The sequence below is a fragment of the Lagopus leucura genome, unplaced genomic scaffold, assembly GCF_019238085.1.
Source record: "Lagopus leucura isolate 7727_CA_CO unplaced genomic scaffold, USGS_WTPT01 Super-Scaffold_1, whole genome shotgun sequence".
NCBI lineage: Eukaryota > Metazoa > Chordata > Aves > Galliformes > Phasianidae > Lagopus > Lagopus leucura.
The window spans coordinates 15857623-15872785 of NW_024962250.1; the positions used below are offsets into that span (position 1 = coordinate 15857623).

The 15163-nt window shown below is 34.8% G+C and overlaps 1 long non-coding RNA gene across 1 annotated transcript; it reads right to left on the reverse strand.

Moving 5' to 3' along the window:
• Positions 1–8006: 8006 nt before the first annotated feature.
• LOC122180711 lies at positions 8007–14488 on the reverse strand. Its single transcript, XR_006179212.1, has 3 exons — positions 14467–14488; positions 8404–8468; positions 8007–8019 (listed from the first exon to the last, which is right to left on the reverse strand). It is a non-coding gene; the product is annotated as an uncharacterized LOC122180711 (long non-coding RNA).
• Between the last annotated feature and the right edge of the window lie 675 nt (positions 14489–15163).

Below are 15163 nucleotides of genomic sequence, written 5' to 3' on the forward strand. Positions count from 1 at the left end.
AAAACAAATGTAGATGTAGTAGCACAGTCCTTACAAGAATGTGTTATCTTCTTCATATCTATAAACTGAAATGTAAGTTCAGAATTGCACTAAGATAGAATTGTGGATTCTTCACTTGGATGAAATAAGAGGATTCCTTCACAGTGCAAATAAAACTTATACGGTAAGACATATAAGACATACTCGTGTGGACTGCCCAACATCACGTATGTTCTGCAAATGTTCAGTGTTATTTTCCATTTACACCCAATATTTATTTATCAGGCCATTTCTTAATAGAATTAGGATTTTTATTTCAGGAAACACAACAGTAGCATATAGGTAAAATGTGTAGTATATTACGCCTTTTACTTACACTGGGATCTAATAGGTGTTAATCTGGATTAATCTTTTCTTAATTGAGGTCTACATAGGAATGGTTCTTTGTATTCTGACAGCTGGACCTTTTTTTACGTTATATAAAAACTTCTGCTATTTTGCTACTGTTATTTATCCAATTTTCTTTTTATTCAATTTATTCTGTATTCTTGTTATCTTCTTACTTTATGCTGGACCATAAAAGTAGTAGGCAGTTACATCTCATACTGATAATGACTTAGTTGTTCATGCAATCTAATTATCTACATAATATTCTTTCACTACAATTGATATTCCCATTTACTATACATATAATTTACCTGTTTTGATTTTTATATTGCTAATAAAATATTAATCACAGAATCACAGAATCACAAGGTTGGAAACGACCTGCAAGATCATCTAGTCCAACCACCCTCCCATTCCTATTAGTGCCACAAGCTACTAAACCATCTCTCGTAGCTCCTCATCCAGGCGCCTCTTGAACACTGCCAGGGATGGCGACTCCGCCACCTCCCTGGGCAGGCCATTCCAGTGCCTGACCACCCTCTGAGAGAAAAAGTTTCTCCTAATATCCAACCTAAACCTCCTCTGGTATAACTTCTTGCCATTTCCTCGGGTCCTACTATTTGCCTGGGAGAAGAGGCCAGACCCTTTTGCACCACAACCTCCCTTCAGGAAGTTGTAGAGTGCAATGAGGTCTCCCCTGAGCCTCCTCTTCTCCAGACTGAACAATCCCAGCTCCCTCAGCCGCTCCTCATAAGACTTGTGCTCCAGACCCCTCACCAGTTTCGTTGCCCTTCTCTGGACACGCTCCAGGGCCTCAATGTCTTTCTTGTAGTGAGGGGCCCAAAACTGAACACAGTACTCGAGATAATAAATACATTAACATTTGCAAATGTTGAAAATAAGCAAATATGCCAAGACTCTTCATTTAAAAAAATATTAGTAATGTTCCATTACAGTATTCTCCTAGATCATCCTATTTATGTGTAAATTATCTGCAGTTATTCAAAATTTAGAACAGAGCTTCTATTTTGTAACTGTCAGTTATACTTTCTAGAATATTAGATGTGATTCTCTGAATTGAAACAATGTTACTACTACTAACAGTATGACAAAGTGTGTAAAATATAACTGTGAATTATTTAGAAGGTGTTCTCCTCAAATATTCTTGTTGATAAAGTCCAAATTAGAGAACACATTTTACATACCTAGGAGTGCTAAGAAGTAAAATTCTTGTTTTAAAAATAAATGTCATCAACATTTCTTTGCACAACTAAGCTGTTCCTTTCAGCTACTGCAGAGAGTTTATCTCAGTTTGCAGTAAGTGATTACTCTCCATCTCCATAAGGATCAACTAACTCAGCATCACAAGAAAACTGCTGCAGACCTGTGCAACAGTCCTAATTTAAGAGCCATTCTGTAGAACTGTGAGGTAGTTTTGGCAACAGTTCAAATGCACTGTGTGCACACATTACAAATGCAAAGCAGATCTGTAGCAGTCTATGTAGCAGCAGTGGCTATTGCTGCATTGCTGCAGGGACTTCACAAGCTATGCATCAGAATGATCACAGAAATATTTTGCAGTGCTCTGGCTACGAAAACAAACAAGCAACATAATTTACAGTGAAAAGTACCATTGAAAATATGCTGAGAAAATAATGATACAAAACCTTCCAACTATATTTTGATCACAAAAATCTGTTGTTCTTGTATTCACTCCATGCTGATATCCCTACTGTCACAAAACAAATCAAAAGCAGAGGGCTGGAATTACCGTTACTTGAATTGTTAACTTTGGTCTGCTTCAAGGAAAAATTTTTCAGTAAGATGGCATAGGTTTGTTTTTCTCCCTCTACCAAAAGAAGATTTTGAAATGATAAAACACACAGTAATCTCAATACTAGTAATAAAATCAGCCCTTTGAAAGAGATAATAGGACTAACACCAACATTAAACTCTGTATTACTTTCTGTAATGGACTTCAAGCAAGTGAAGTAGAACAAAAGAAAACATTTTTAAGGACAAAATATGGAGGACTTGAGCGCGCATTTCAGAGTAGAACAAGTTTTCAACACCATAAAACATTTCCAAAATGTCATTCTTTTTCAAGAACTTTGATCCCATCTTCAGTCAACTAAGTTGTGCTCTGCTGTCAAGACATTTAGTTTGGACACCATTAATGTTGGATGCAAAAAGTTCTTGGGAAAACTGAAGCCAAGGTGTAGCACAAGATTCAGGTTAGCTTGATAGAAGATGCTATAGTCCACTTTCTTGTCAAAGAAATCAAGGAGACTGTCATAACACTGATTCAAGGGTTGATGTCAAAGGTTTTCTCGAGAAAATTGTTCTAAAACTCAGGGAATATACAAAGGTCCAGTAAGGTACAAATAAACATCAACACAAATAGTAACTATGAAAGCTTTTAACAAATGTTCTGCTGTTATTCTTTAGTGTTGAATATTGTTTATTATTTGAAATTTATTATATTAGTATAAGAGGAAAGAAAATTGGCTCTCTTCAGTTAACAGTGAAGCAATTCACTTCAATTTGAATGGAGGCATAATTTTCTAGAATGGCAAAATGACGTTTACATCAGAGTTTTCATTTATTTGTATTTCTATGCTAAAAAAAGAGAGAGAGAGAAAATTAGTTTCATTATTTATTTTATAAATGTTTTTAATATTGTTTTATTTTTCCTTTCAGTACTTTCATACGTAAATGCTTGAAAAAGTTATATCATTAAATATTTTACGTCATACTTTTCTTAAATATTGATTCAAATATCGAAGACAAAAATGTTGTCCAAGAAAATGAAGATTTTAAGTAAATATTTAAATTTTACTATTTAAGTCAGAGGAATTAAGCTAAATCAAATTTTATCTTATTAAGTATCTGTCTATCTAGCCTTTGAAGACAGAGGTTCATTATTCCGTATTCTGAAAGTACACAATAAGTCATAATATTATTTTTAACATGATAATTATTGCCTATTTTCTTACTATGTTATTTCAGTAATAAAAATGAATACTATTCTCCAGAGCTGTAAGATGAAGAGAATTTCAAAGCACAATATTATTTGCTTATTCTTCAAAAGCAAGAATAAAGTAGAATTTAGTTTGCAGAGTGGAAATTCAGAATTTCACCCCACTGACTTAGAGATAATTATTGCCCTTGTGGAACTCACCTGTCTGCCCCAATACTCTCTATAGCTGCTTAAAGGTCACCCCATGCCAGGAAATGTAGAGCTGAAATTTCTAATGGCATTCATTCTGCCAGGTCACAGGAGGTTCTTCCATCATCACATCCATATCTTCACCAAGAGCAGGAGTTCCTGAATATTTCCAGATCCTAGCAAAGACTAGGGAGTGTTTTTATTCACCAAAATGTTAATGGATTAGAAGGTAATAACAAAGAAAATCAAGCATTTTATAATATATATAATATACTACTAAGATTCACAACTCAACATCATTGACCACTATGTGTATAACCAGTGTTGCCCAAAAATGATGCTTTTTCAGTAACTAATGAGCAGCACAGTCGTTCAAAAAAAGAGTTCTTTGTTACAGGAAGTAATGACTTAAATATCCCAGACTTACTAAACTACAAGTAATATTTACAAAACCAGCCAAACAAGCAGAAGAATTTATTTCTTTATTTTAAGAAAGCACATTTAAAATTCGTCTTCATTGGGAGTTTTTTCTTTCAAGGATTTCTTGAAGGAACTGCTGTGTGCTTCTGCAAGATCTTTCAAAAGTTAGAGTTCTGTTTTCTTCATTGCTGGTATTGGCTTTACCACCTGTTGATATGAAATTTTTCTCCAGTGAAGAACTAAAGCAGCACTATTTTCCAATTTATTTTTTTAATACTATTATGTAATTATACTCTTCAAGTATTTAACATATTGATTATATGGAGTACAGCACAGCAAGATTTTATTTTCACACATTTTTCCCAATAAATACTGACAGTCTGTAAATAGAAATACATACATAAAGCAACTGTGTATTTGGATATGCACTTATTTTGTCAATTCTTGAATTTCAGTTTGAATATCCCTGAGAGGCTGTTTGGTGTACAAAGGAAACACAAAAATCTGAAAGTCTGATTTATTTTTGGCTTATTTTGGTGAGAATCAGAATTTGAAAAATATACAGAATACTTAGAAATGTTTTAACCATCATGTCTTTTCAAGTGAAATGACAAAATTATTATAGGACTATAGGATTTCTTGTCAGCTTTTAGCTATCTAGACCTTCCTACAACAGTACTAATGGAAAAACTTGATGCTTCTATTTGTCAAAAGTGTCACTTCACATCAGAATTCACTTTCATTGATTTTTCCTAAATATACAGAATAGATTTTATGCAGCCAAATGAGAAAATCAACTTTAGTAACTTTAGCTGTCTGAGCTGAGTCAACTATTAATCTGTAAACTTCAAAACTAGGAATTTCACCTTTTCTTATTACTATTTTTGTTATTAATTTTTACCAGTATTATAGAGCATAGGAAAGTTTCTTATCTTTCTGCGGCGTGGATTCTCTCAGTTTGCTTCCCAGGAGTTACTTGAAACATGAATATGCAGCCTTTTATCAAGTGTCTATACAAATAATTTTTAATAATAATTATTATTTGATCTTATTGTATTCTTAATATCGGGTACCAGGTCATAGAATTCTTCAGAAAATCGTGATTTTACATTCAAAAATGCAGAGAAAGTTATCATACTTTTCCTTTTATTAATTCCTTCAATAATTTTTGGCTGGAAAAGAAAATGCCTGTCCACCACTTTACTGTCCTGTGATGTGACATCCAGATGATGATGTGCCCTTAGCAATTTAAAAATCATAAAATCTCGTTTTTGTACACTCACATATTCCCTCTCCTTCTCTCAAATACAAACAGACACACGTCTTTTAAGAGTGAATTTTTTCTCAAAAAAAAAAGATTTTTTTAAAATTATTTTATTTGCTACTGTAGCTATAACCCTTATTTCCATATGTAACTCATTTATAGTTTTTGGACAACAATGTGAATTAAGATATGTAATGAAACATTTCAGTGCTTACTATTCTGCTTATTTTCATTTAATAAATTGAATTTCAGAATGCAAATCAGAATATTTCAATTAATCACATACAGTTGAATAGAAAGAAAGTGCTAAATACAGCCTCAATATATTTAGATGAGAGAATGCTCAAAACCCACAATAAAAATTATCTAAATATTAAAGGATTATTCTCAAAGAGAGATCAGGCATGCTCTGAACAAATATTTTAGTTTCTTGTCATTGATTCAGAGTATCCTCACACACTCTTCACTGAGTGGAAAATAAAAATCATGCTAACTGGGACAAAGACTTATTTTGGAGCTGAAGGCATGAAATAAGCACAAAGAATACAACTATACAACAGGTTTCAAAAATTAAAAAAAAAATCTCAGATCCACTTTGTTTTTTGAAATTTAGCCATGGCTTTTGAAAATTTAGCCAAGGATCATATCATATTCCAGTAGCTCATAATACTATTCTGAATTTTCTATGTTAATAGGGCTGTGATATATTTGCATAAGCATGATGCTTCATGGTTAATAAATAATCAGAGCAAGGAGCTCTGAACAAATTCATCTACAGAACTTTCTCCCCACAACAAGTGTGCCTAAACTGCAATCCACCACATCTGTAGATACAATTAAGCATAAAAAATAAAACTTCAATACAGTGCCTTATTGATTTAGAAACTTAATTGACCTTCATATGATAAAAATAATAAAAGGTTAGATTTATGAAGTGCCTGGCCTATAGTTTATTGTTAGTTGTTGGTGGTGTGGGTTTTTTTAATGTTAAAGTTGTGTGTCAACTCTATGCCCTCATTCTGAAAATTAAAACAATTACATTAAAAATGAAGATTTTGATAAATTAATAACCTAGTAATTACTTTTGTACCATTCTTAGGGTAATGTTAACCTAGAGTGAGCAAGAAATTGCTGTTCAAAAAGAGTAATGTGTTAATAGATAGCACAACCACTTACAGACAGGAAAACTGAAGATGTTAACAAAGGTCTGATGAATAAAAACTAGAGTATGACGCAGCGAGAATGACAAATTAATTCATGTTGATTTTATATTCATGTATCTGTCTTACCTTCATGGAATTGCAGATAGTATGATACCATGGATCAGCATGAATAAGTTTTATTGCAGAGTTATGAGTCATTAGAGATATCAACCAACTGCTATACAATAATGTCACAAAATGATGTTCATAAATAAGTTTTATTTAATGAATTTTAATATTTTTCAAGATATCAACTTCTAATAGATGAATCTAAGGAAAATGAAACTATTCTGTACACTCCACCAGCATTTTAACCGTTTGCTATGGCACCACTATACATGTCACTGCATGCATTCACTTGTGCACATTTTACATTTCTAGGATAGAAGTTCCATGTTCTTAGAGGAAAAAAGGAAGAAAATATAGTAATCTTCATTGTCTTAGACATTTGTCGGATACTCTAAAACAAAAAATAAGTTTCCATTAGGAGTGGAAATATTCTGGTGATCTTTTAGCCAATTTCTGTCTTCCACAAGACTTTAAAGCAAGTAAGAAATGAAATGATCTCCTAGAATATGAAGCAAACAGAAGTATCAGTAACGCATATATAATATAGTAATGGTTTTTAGATGACTGGTATCAAATTGAAACCAAGCTTCCTAGGAAATCTTGGAGATTATCATAATTTCTCTCAGCTCTTATGCAACACTATTCCCTCCCTGATCAATGCTCCCTCTGCAAAAAAACTCACAAAACAGAGAGAATTAAATGGATTATACAAGCTGCTTTAAATGAAGTCTAGTATCTACTGAGTTCACCATAAGAAGTAAACATAGCTTCTTTCTCACTTTCCCACAGTTCATCTACCTTCCAGATGCTTCAAAAAGACACTGGCACTGATAACTAAGTGCCATTATAAAACTGTACAATGTGCAGCTTACCTTACATTCTGGAAGAGATTCTGATTATTGGTGCTTAAATCAGTTCAAACAATTTTCATATTATTTCATTATATGTTGCATTCTTCATCATTAGTATTTTCAGCACAGTGGACGTCATCAAGTTTATGTAGTTATGTCTGAATTCTCCCCCATAACTCTTTGATTGATAGGCTCTGTAAAACTGTCTTCTGAGTACACGTAGGATTTAATCCTGAGACAGATATTTCTTTTCCATTTGAATGTACGTCTCAGGATTTCAGAGGAAGAGATAATCCCAAAGATAGCTTAAACCAGATCACAGAGAGATCTGAAGGTGCAGTTCTAATTCCTGAAAGATTTCACAGTGAGCCTTCAAAATGAGCAGAAATATGATTGCAGGCTTTGATTGCTAAGACAGATAGCTCTGCTTGGAACAAACTGTGCTGCTTTACAAATAGTGCATTATGCCTATAAAGAGACAACTAAAACAATCTGCTTAACAACCAATTAATGAGCAAAGCAATATGCCTTGTGTATTACAACATTTAAACCCAAAATCAGGGAAAGAGCTGCCTTCTTACCTAATAATTTTGGAGATTTCCATTTCCCGTGAACTGCTGTGCTTCAGAGTATCCAGAGTAGCAAAGAAAATCTGATGCTGAGATTCTGGGGACAAAGCTCAAGGAAATGGCCCAGTTAAGAAGAGGAAAAATGCTTCAAATCATTGCCAGAAATGCCTTTTTTTTTTTTTTTTTTAATTGATCACTTAGGAATGAATTAAACTAAATTTTTACTTATATCACTCTATAGCAGTAAATTCAGATTAATCTACCATGAAGTCATTTGAAACTCAAGGAATAAATTGGGATGAATATGATTACTTTCTGTTTTATACAGTTATATTATAGATCTGATTGTTTCCTTTTGATATGTGACCATTAGTTTTCAGACACCTAAGATAAAGACAGTCTTTTTATTTTGCTTTTGTAAAGGTAAAGACTGACAGATTTGTAAGGTAGCAGAAAAGCATTTTTAAAATGTCAGAGTTTTTGGTCATCTTACCTTTTCAAGTTGAGTTGGCATTAGAATCAGTTTCTCTCTTCAGCACTCTATTCAAACTTAAATGCCTTTGCGTGGGAAAGGAATGCAAAAACAGATTAACAAGTTTGTTAACAAGATAACAAGAAGAAAAAAATAAAAATGTAAAAGATTTCTAGGTCAAAAATTTTGTTTCAGCAACATCATTATAAATAAAGCATGAGTTTCATCTGATTACTATGAAGGTATGTGGCGTTTTGTAAGATGGACAACACGGTAAAATTAATGTTTACTTTTTAACACTCATAAGTGTATGTGCCCTAATACACATGACATGGGGAATGAACACAATGATTTAGAGACCTACGAGCAGCTGCATGGCTACTGTCCTGCTGATATCGTGAAGACATGATGGAAAGTCCTCCATAGCAGTAGTGTTGCCACAAAGAGACATAAATTCTTTAAAAAGACAGGCTAGGAAGATGAAAAGATGTAATTGCCTCTTAAACAAGAACAGTAGAGATATATGCAGCTCCGTGCGGGGATGCATGAAGAGCCTGTTGAGAGCTCAGATGTGAAGATTAAAGAGGAGACATGTAAGAGTAACACTTTAGTGGGTGTTTGCTGCAGGCTACCTAATCAGGAAGAAAAAGCAGATGAGGCCTCCTATGAACAGATGGGAGCATTCTAATGTCCTCAGGCCCTGATCTTCATGGGGAAATTCAACTATTCTCACATTTATTAGAGGGATAAGACAGGGCATGAACAATGCAGGAGGTTCCTGAAGTGTGTCAGTGACAAATTCATCACCCAAGTGAAAGAGATGCCAATGAGGAGAGGTGCCTTGCTGGATCTTATGGCACCTGGATCCCAGGTAGCCAACTATATGCTGGGTTGCATTAAAAAAGTAGTGGCCAGCCAGGAGAGGGAGGTAATTTTTCCCCTCTACTCAGCTCTTGTGTGGCCCCATCTGGAGTACTGTGTCCTGGCCTGGGGCCCCCAGCACAAGAAGAATGCAGATCTCTTGGAATGGGTTCAGTGGAGGGCCACTAAGATGATCAGAGGACTGGAGTATCTCCCCATGAAGAAAGGTTGAGGAAACGGTTTGTTTAGCTTGGAGAGGAGAAGGCTCTGGGGGGGGAATCTCATTGTGGCCTTCCAGTACTTGTAGAGAGCATATAAACAGGAGGGGGAACAACTGTTTACACGGGTTGATAGTGATAGTACAAAGGGGAATGATTTTAAACTAAGACAGGAGAGATTTAGGTTGGATATTAGGAGGAAGTTTTTCACCCAAAGGTTGGTGACACACTGGAGCAGGCTAATCAGAGAGATTATGGATGCTCCATCTCTGGAGGCATTCAAGGCCAGGCTGTATGTGGCTCTGAGCAGCCTGGTCTAGCAGGGGGGTTGAAACTAGATGATATTTGAGGTCTTTAACCACCCAGGCCATTCTATGATTCCATGATTCTATGATTTTATGATCTTATGCACACCAACAAGGAGGCTTTCAGTGGGGATATGAAAGTCAAAGGTAGCTTGGGCTGAAATGATCGTGAGGTATTGGAATTCAAGATTCTGAGGAGAAGACAGAGTGTAAAAGCAAGTCCAAAACTTTTGAGTCAGTGAAATAGACTTTGACATTTTCATGTAACTGTTTGGACAAGTTTCATGGGCTAAGACCCTGGAAGGAAGAGGGACTCAAGAAATCTGGTTAATATTTAAGGATCACCTCAAATAATAAGCTCAAGAGAGGTTCATCTCAATGAATATAAAGTCAAGTAAGACTAGAGAAAATGTGGAAAAAAAATATATATGGCAGAAAAGGGCCTGAGAACTCCAGTTTATGCCAAGGTGAGCATGAGCCAGCAATCTATTCCTGAAGAAAATAAGTTTAATGGTATCATGGTCTGCATTAATAAGACCGTTGCCAGCAGGTTGAGGGAGGTGATTCTTCCTCTGTAAGGCCACATCTGGAGTACTACACCCAGTTCTAGGTTCCTACAAGAAAGATACAAGAAGCTACTCATGCCCACTGAAGGCCACTAAGATGATTAATGGACTCAAGCAAACCGTGAGGAAAAGCTGAGAAATATTTAGCCTAGAGAAGGTAATATCAGCAATGACAGCAACACAGGAGGATCCATCTGAACATCAGGAACATTTATGTACTGTTCAGGTGACTTAACTATGGCACTAATAGTCCTGAGGATGTGGAGTTTCCTTCCTTAGGGATCTTCAGAAAGTGCCTACTTATAGTCCCAGGTAACACGCTCAGGGGGACCATGCGTCATCAGAGACCTGGAACAAAATAATCTTCAGACCTCCCTCCTAACCTCAATCAACTTGTGATTCTGTGAACATGGGGAATATGGCAGACTTTTTTTCTTTTGGTAAAACATACAAAGACCATTGATAGCCCTGACATAAGAATGTGTACTTCAACTAAAATGAAAGAATTGAACCACTTTTCCTTGGTTTGAATCACTGAAGAGTTAAATGATGTGCACTTCTGAACTCTTTCAGTCAAATGGAAAGACTGTGTGTGTGAAAAACATTTGTATTAAATAATATATTTGAATGAACATTAGGATTTAATGATGTAAATGTTAAGTACAAAATTATGCATGTAAAAGAATTCTATGTCAATGAACCAAAATAATCATTTATTATAGCATAGCTACAAGCCATGCATTCAAGCCTTACAAGTCCTATAATATTTTCATTATACTTTAAAGAGATCATCTGAAACTGAGAAGACTAGCTGGCTTTTCTGAAGATAAAATGCAAAATTCATATGGAAGATGATTCATATGAAGCTAGCACTCAGAATTTAGCAGAACGAGTATTTTAATACTAGGAGTGAATGAGTGGTAGCAATTTCCACACCTGAGAATGCTAGGGTTACTTATATATTTTTAAAATCTGCACCAAACAACTTTCTATTTGGCATGATCAAGAGCTCATGCGTGTTAGAAACTAGAAAACTTTTTGTGTGCATAATTATATGAGTATGAAACATACTATTGAATAAATGCGTCAAAAAGAAAAATGCAATATATTTTCATATTCTGACTCCAAAATGACTGGTACTATTAATTCAGTGGAGGACAATTATCAAGGCTGCAGTGTGCTTTGTGCAATACAGTTTCTATAGTTTCTACTGTAACATCTAATCACTTAAGAAGCTTTCTGAAATGTTGTCATTCACAATATATTGTAGCAAAGATTTCTGTAGTTTAGCTGAGCATTACATGAAAAAGTACCTTTAGTTTGTCATCATCTGGAACCTGATAACTTTATCTAGTGCCCCAGTTAAGCTGGGAGGCATACTATTTTTTCATTTTTTATTCAGTGTATTGTTCTTTGGGAGAAACACAGTGGTGTTAACATTCTGATGTTTTAGCTGTTGCTGAGCAGTACTGTACAGATCAAAGGATATTTCAACCTCATGTTTTATCCTGTTAGCAAGCAGGGCTGAAGGTGCATGAGGAGCTGAGAGGACAGAACCAGGACAGCTGACAAAATCTGGCCAAAGGGATATTCCATAACATATAACACCATGAGAGAAAACTTCTAAAATTGTGGGGAATTGACTGAGGAGCAACCATTGCCTCAAGACTAGTTGGGCATTGGTCGGTGGGTGGTGAGCAATGTTTTGTTCAACATTTGTTTTGTAAATATATGTTATTATTATTACTATTATTATTCTCCTTTTCTCCATCATTTCTTTCATAGTAAATAGCTTTTATCTCAACCCACGAGTTCTACTTTGTTGGTTTTTTTTCTTCTTTTTTTTTCCTGATTCTCTCTGCAATCCCACAGGGAAGGAGGAGTGAACAAAGTGCTGCATGGTGCTTAGCTGCTTGCCAGGTTAAACCATAACATGTATTTAGCTGTTGTAATTAGGAGAGTATGCAACTCCAAACTCTGGCTACAGATCAAAGATCATTTCTACCACAAAGCACTGCAGGGAGGAACAAATGCTTCTCCCTTAATAGTTGTTGTTTTTTGTTATGTTTTTGTTTGTTTGTTTGTTGGTTGGTCTTTTTTTTCTGAGAAATTTACAACACTTGTGAAGGCCATTCAATCCACAACTTAGAAATTAAAGGCATCATATTCAGCAGTTCAGTTATGTTGATCTTCTTTTTAATTACTTAGGAAAGAAAGCTAAGGATAAAGACATCTGCAAACATCTGTGTGCATATTTTAAGTATGTTGTATAGCCAAGGTCTCTCTTCTAAACAAAGAGGAAAAAAAATAATTCTAACATTCCTGACTTGAAAAACAAAACGGATAATTAAATACTTGAGAACCTTCAGGAGGTTCCTCCTGTCTTTTTAGAAAGAGAGCTTTGAAGATTTCCAGAATCTGTTTCCTATTGAGACTACTTCTCAAAAAGCCTACTACATTTTTTCAAGTTGATAAAAAAAACTCTCATTTTGTAATGTATTTATATCTATTTACCTATATGAAGAAGGCCACTAACAGGAAGTATTTATGTAATTAGCTCTTTTTTTTTTTTTTTTTTTTCAAAAGAATGGGCTAAAGTAGAAATACTGTTTGTGAATAGACAAATTTGCTGTTTCTAAAAACTCTGTCTGATGTTTTGTAGACATTAAAAGATGACCTGGGGATACAACTCCAGGCTAGATGATGCAATGTGCAAGTGTTCGAAAGACTTATAAAATCATACAGATGGAGTGCATCTCGAAATGCATAAAAAGTAGCTCATTTCCCACTAACTCTAGGTCCTCATCTGTGTATTTCCCCTAGCATTCTCTGCCTTTGTTATTGTAATTCTGACATAATAACTCATGTACTGTGAGTGCAGCTGGTTTTTAATGTGATAAAGAACATTGCTGTTAGGAATATTAATAGCAATATGAAAGGAAATGCATTATGGAATTTACACAGTCAGAAGCATGATACTATTAAATATATATTATATATAGTCTTGAATTCTCTGCAAATGCCTATTCTTCATTTACTAGTTCTTCCTCAATGCCCATTTCACCTCATATTTCTGTCTTCCTCTCTCTTTTTCTTTCTTCCATATTCCTTTCTAAAGCCTGATTCTGAATGTGTAGAGTCACTGGAAACGTTTCTAGAATAGGTCTGTCTGCTGTTGCATAAGCATATTCCCCTTTCACTGTCTCCGTTAACTTTCAGTACCATCCTCCTCTGCATTCCCTTTCTGTTGCTACTTATACATTGTTGTGTCTTCTTACATTCTAGTTACATTTATTAAATTACAATGGGACCTACATTACTTTGCTGCAAGTACTACTGTTATGCAGCAGTTGCAGAATATCACAGTATTTTTAGTGTTGACCTTATTAAAGGAATATTTTTCCTTATTAACAGTATCCACATGCTAACAGTCAGCTCATCATAACATGATACACTGGAATTCTTAAGACAGCTGATGTTGTCACCTGTGACCAATTTATATCCAAAGATTTGGATATTTAGTAGTAACATATTTAAGTCATGTTGCTGTCTCTTCTGCCAGTTTACACCACCAAAGATACACTAGATAGGAGATATGAGAACTTTCTCTGTGCTGAGCTAATCTGAGGCATAGTGAGAATTGTACAGAGTAGAGAAAATCATTAATATCCTTTCATTAATTTCATGACTGTTAAAGTAGGCAAAATGAGATCTAATAGTAGTTAATCTATGAACATTCTCTTTTTAACAGTTACTAATAGAGAAAAATCAGTAAAGACACTGATTGCTGGCAAAGATTTGAAAAGCTGTCAAAATAAGCTTGTTGAACTTTTAGAAAGTTTATTCTCAAACTTTTTATAATGACTATTTCCCATGTTTAAATTTCATTTTTTGCCTTAAACTTTGAATGTTTAGCAAGTTTTGAAAAAAATATTTTATTTGTGGACAATGTAAATCTGACTCTTGAAGTTCTGATTTGTAAACATTAAATATAAAAATGCTTCAAAGTTTTTTTTATATATTAGTTTGACCCTGTGTATAATCAAAGAATATTAGGATGCTACAATCACGAAATAAAAAGAAAGCTGAGCAAAGCAGACTATGATAACAAAAGAGAATAAATAGAAGGCTTACCCCTATCTTGGGCTCACTCACAAAACACCAACAGACACAATATCCAGAAGAGATCCTTCCCCCCGGTAGCCAGCTCTTAAATAGGTCTAGGAGGGGTGCAGCCAGGCTCCACCCCTTCCAGCAGCACAGGTGAATTGCCTTCAGCTGTGCTCCTCTGGCTGACTCATGGCTTGCCTCAGGTGATCAGTCAGAGGTTCAGGCTGTGATTCAGCAGTTCCCATACACCCTGTTTGAACTTCCATGTAAGCTTGTAGTGACATAGTCTGTATAGCTCATAGCCCTCTTTTATTGGTATCAATCACTGACTCAATTATGTCTCCCATAGGATACTCCAGTTTCTCCTCAGACTGCATACATGACTCAAGCTCCTAAAGCAGATTTCAAGATGACATTTAGGTAGCACAGCATTTGGAGCTCATAGCTCATGGCTCATCTGTAATTATAATAAATTATATAAATTACATGAATTATATAAATTATATAAATTATAATAAAATCTCCTGTTATCCAGGTTTACATCAAACTGAGAATATAACAACCATCCAATAGTAGACTGGTGAATAAAATTAAAACACTGTAATAGCATTGTTGAGATGAGGTTAATATTTTTACGCATCCTCTCTCTCTTGACTGGACTCATTTTTTTTTCTTTCTTTTTTCTTTCCTTTTTTTTTTTTTTCTTTTTTGCTTTTCCCAG